The sequence below is a fragment of the Macadamia integrifolia genome, chromosome 13, assembly GCF_013358625.1.
Source record: "Macadamia integrifolia cultivar HAES 741 chromosome 13, SCU_Mint_v3, whole genome shotgun sequence".
Classification (NCBI taxonomy): Eukaryota; Viridiplantae; Streptophyta; class Magnoliopsida; order Proteales; family Proteaceae; genus Macadamia; species Macadamia integrifolia.
The window spans coordinates 13,694,497-13,699,496 of NC_056569.1; the positions used below are offsets into that span (position 1 = coordinate 13,694,497).

Here is a 5,000-nt window from a genome sequence, read left to right on the forward strand (position 1 = left end):
CAGTGGTGCGAAGTTGCCGTGTGCCGGATTATGACTGAACGCCTCTAAGTCAGAATCCAGGCTAAAGAAGCGACGCCTATGCCCGTCGCCCGTTTTTCGACCTGCAGTAGGGGCCCTCCGGCCCCCGAGGCACTTGTCATTGGCCAAGCCCCTGTAGTGGACATGTTGTGTGGGCTGCCTTAAAGCATAATTCCTATCGGGCGATGGGTAGAATCCTTTGCAGATGACTTAAATACACGACGGGGTATTATAAGTGGCACAGTAGCCTTGCTGCCACGATCCACTGAGATTCAGCCCCGTGTCGCATCGATTCGTCCCCCGGTCTTTTTCCCCTTTTCTTTCCCCCCAAATATTTCTAATTCTACCCCCACACCCTCCTGAGGCAAGGATTGTCCACGCGTAGCCCCAGGTATGCCCCCAAGTGTTAACTGACCCAACGATTGCCTGAGTATGGTTATGCGTGTTGCCCAAGTGAAGTGTGCCTATGCGTGTACATTGAGTGCCACTAAGTGTACATGTTGTCACGACCTACCCAAAATAGGCCCATGGACTTAGGCCATTGGGCTAAGTATGGTCCAAGTTCTAGAGTTTTCTACAAAGGTGTAGTAACTCTAGATAATTTTATTGTAGATAGTTCTAGAAGATATTAATAGGAGGTATTTTGGGAGAGATTTCTAGATTTCTCAACTAAGGAGGTGGGAAGCTTCTAGTTTCCTCCCCAACCGTTGGATGGAGGACATTCGTAAATATCTTAGCCATCCATTGTAACTTGGGGTAGGAGTTGCCTCATTTGGCAAAGGCACTCACCAAGGACCAACCAAGAGTGTTCAACCGAGCAAGTGAGTTCTCAAGCCTTGTACTCAAGAGCTCTCTAGTGCAATACAAGTTCATTCTTCTCAAACTCACTCTTGCGTTCACTTCTTCTCTTCCCAAGTCCCTTAAGGAGGGTGGTTAGGTTGACTTAGTGCTAGTGGAAGTGCTAAGAGCTTCAATTGTGAGGGAGGCAAGCTTGTGGGATAGGAGACAAGCAAGCTAAATCTGTGGAATAGAGACCAACACCTACACAAGTAAGCAAAGAAGGAGCAAAGGTAAGTTCATCGACTTTGGTGTTGCTATGGGGCCTCGTTTAGCTCGAGGGGAGCAAGTATTGACCGAGGCAAAGTGGGGAGGAGCTCAAAGGCCATGTGGAGCTCAGGGAGGAGCTTGATGGCCAGATGGGGAGCTCAAGGGGTCTTTACAAGGTGCTCTCAACACCATAGTAAGTAACCAAGAGGAGATGGTTGCCACCTTTAAGGCTTAAGTATGCAAAGGGGTTGAATAAGGTGGAAGCTCAATTTGGAGAAGAAGTATGGGAAGAGTTCGAGGGCAGTGGCGAGGGAAGCCACTACCTCTCATGACATGTCTAAAGGAGAGGCACTAAGGCACAAGCGTGATAAGAGGAATCGGTTCAAGCCTAGAGACAAGTGATTCCTATGTGATGAGCTACATTGGTTTAGGGATTGCCCCAGGAGGAAAGCTCTTAGTGCCTTATTGGAGGGAGAGGGCTAAGAGGAAAAGCCACCATGCAAGGGGTCCCCAATGCAACGTGGTGCCACCAGGGCCGAGATAGGGGTCAAGGCCCTTAACACTCAAAAGGGGTTTATGTCTGCAAAAGTGTGCATCAATGCGAAGCCCACACAGGCGAAGGTAGATACAGGAGCCACACACAACCTTGCCTTGACGAAGGAGGCAAAGGAACTCAGGCCAAGGGCGTCCTAAGGCTATCAACTCCAAAGAATTCCCCATAATATTGCTTGAGGGGTCGAGATGAACCTTGGGTCTAAAAGAGTTATCCAACACCATCTAAGGGCTAGGTGCTTTCTTACCCTTAGACCGGAGGGCAAGACAATGAGAATTTGGGAGCAAGCCATCCATGCCAAGAAGAGGAAGATGCAAACGAGAGAACGGAGACAACCAAACGACGTTGTAGGAGGCTCAAGTTATATGACAACAACAAGAACCCCAATAGGTGTTACTCCTTGTGAGAGGGAGGCTAATTTGGTTGCTAGTCCAATCATCTAGAGACACAAACTATCTCCTTACGTGGAGTATTTAGTCAAGTGGAAGGGGCAACCAGAGAGCGATACGAGATGGGAGACAACTGGCATGCTAGACAGCTCATGAATAAAAGTATCACAAGGAGGTTGTGATGAGGGCATCACAGATTTTGGTGGGGGAGAGTGTCATGACCTGCCCAACATAGTTCCATGGGCCTAGCTCACTAAGCCCATGGACTTAGGCCATTGGGCTAAGTAAGGTCCAAGTTCTAGAGTTTTCTACAAAGGTGAAGTAACAATAGATATTTTATTATAGATATTTGTAGAAGATATTCATAGCAGATATTTTGGGAGAGATTTCTAGAGCTCCACTAAGGAGGTAGGAAGCTTCTAGTTTCCTCCCTAACCGTTGGATGGAGGACATTTGTAAATATCTTAGCCATCCATTGTAATTGGGGTAGGTGTTGCCTCATTTGGCAAAGATACTCACCAAGGACCAACTAAGAGTGTTCAACCAAGCAAGTGAGTTCTCAAGCCTTGTACTCAAGAGTTCTCTAGTGCAATACAAGTTCATTCTTCTCAAACTCACTCTTGTGTTCACTTCTTCTCTTCCCAAGTCCTTTAAGAAGGGTGGTTAGGCTAACTTAGTGCAAGTGGAAGTGCTAACTGCCGGCACGGTTGCTTAGAAAGGTCTAAAGCCGTGACAATGTGCTCTTGAATGGCCCAAGTGTGTGCCTACGCGTGCCCCCATGTGTTGACTCCATGTGCCCATGTGTGCACATTGAATGGCCGCACAACACCCCAAGTGTTGACTATATGTGCACATTGAATGGCCCAAGTGTTGCCTAACTGTTCCCATGCATGCCCACAACTGTTGCCTAAGTGTGCACCAAAGTGTGCCTGTGCGTGCTCTTGAATGCCCCAAGTGTCGCCTTAAGTATGCCTATACGTGTCCCCATGTGTTGAATAAGTGTGTCTACGCGTGCACCCAAGTGTAGCCCAATTGTTGCCGAATTGTGCTCTTGAATGCCCCAAAGGTTGCCTAAGTGTGCTCTTGAATGCCGCAAGTGTGCACATATACGTGCCCATGACTATGCCTACGCATGCCCCCCTAAGTGTGCCTAAGTGCATATGAAGGCAGTGCACAAGGCAGCAGTACCACACGCACGGCCGCACAAGGTGCATGCATGGTGGCAGGCTACTGCGCACTTGGCCGCAATCAAGGCCTTACTGCACGGACGATGTTGCACGCACGGGTGCAAGTATGGCAATGCTACCCCACACAAGGTTGCAGGCCATAGCACGCATGACTACTGGCATGGATGCACATGTCGCGTGCATGATGGCAGGTTGTCTTGCACACTGCTGCACTATCGACCGCGCAAGGTTGCGGGCATGGCCGCACATGCTGTGCCCCTGGCTGCCCTACCACTCGCAAGGTTGCGTGCATTGCCAGACGTGCCGCGCACGCGGTTGCAGGCACGACTGCACCACCACGAGCAAGGTTCCGTTGCGTGGTCGCATATGCATAGCACATGGCTGCACTACCACGTGCAAGTTCGCGAGCATGGCCTCCCATGTGGCGATCTTGATGGCTGGCATGGCCACACATGCTATGGGTATTTCAGCACATGGCACGAGCAAGGTTGCAGGCATTGCTGCACTTCTTTGCCCACGTCTGTAGTCCACCATGCACATCGCCGCACACACATGGGTGTTGCCATGGTCCCCATGGCCCATGCAACGGTGGCTCCTTTGCTGCCTTCGGTTGCACACAAGGCACCAACTGCTACACACGTCAAGGCCTTACCCGCACAACATTGTTTGGGTCTTTAAATCATGTTGTGCAAAACATCCCTTTGGGTTAGAAAAGCCTTGCAATTGGCTATTTGGCACTCAAAGTACAATCATTTTCACTTAAACCTCGCATTTCCATTTTTTTGTTATTTTTTGTAATGTTTCAATCATAAAATATTAAAAAATATCAAAATAAGTTGGAATGGTCCAATATCTTTTCAGAACATTCTATCAACCTTTGGAAGACATCCGAAATTTAGTTTTCAGAAAAATACATTAAAATAAAATTTTCATAGTTTTTTGAATTTAATATTTTTTTAATATTAAAAAATTAATAAAATAAATAGATATTTATCAAAAAATATGATTTTTATATGAAAATAATAAATGGATTTTCCTTAATTTTATACCAAGTTTCATTTGATTTGGATATTTGAAGCTCAAAAAATAGTCCGGTATATTTTTTAGGTGGGGTCAGGTCTCCTTCTGGAAAGGGGCAAAGAGCATAAGAGCTACCTTAAGGGAGGGGGGTGCCACTCTCCCCGGGTGGTTTCTGAGGGGCTGTATAGTGGGGTAGCAGACAATGAGCAGGCATGGTAGGCAAACCCAAAAGACCCATGGCATGGGAAAAAAAGTGAAATAGCACGTCGATTTCAATGAGTTGGCCTTGGTGTGCGTCGAGGCCTGCCACTGCATGCGGCTCGATGCGCATGGTTGCCTGCCTTGCGTGCCTTGACCCCATAGCCACTGTCACATGTGCCAGTCACGGCACAGCATACCAAACGAAGGTGCACGTCCTTGCTAATGGTCAGCCCTTCTGTCGCACAACGCCGCCCCCCCTTCTGTCGCATAACATTGCCTGCCACCGTGGGCTACTAGGCGCACATGGCTACCTACCATGCGTTGCCACACCCCTACTTCTGCTGCCACATGTGTCCATCGATGCACAGCATGCCCAACGAAGGCATGGTGTGTGAAAACTTGTACAAGGCGCGTCCATCCCGACGGTCATCCCCTCTGCTACACACAGTTGCCTGCCATTGTGTGCTGCTGGGTGCACATGGCCGCCTGCCTTGTGTTGTTGTGCCTCCACATCTTCAGCAACATGCGTCTGTCATCGTACAGTATTCCCAAGAGTGTCATGGCATGTGCAAAACACCCACACGG

At 48.5% G+C, this 5,000-nt stretch overlaps 1 non-coding gene across 1 annotated transcript in view; it reads left to right on the top strand.

Moving 5' to 3' along the window:
* Positions 1-315, top strand: part of LOC122060310 — a 3,383-nt gene extending 3,068 nt beyond the window's left edge. Inside the window, exon 1 of the ribosomal RNA XR_006134335.1 lies at positions 1-315. This exon is cut by the window's left edge and continues 3,068 nt beyond it. This is a non-coding gene — a ribosomal RNA (28S ribosomal RNA).
* Positions 316-5,000: the final 4,685 nt, after the last annotated feature.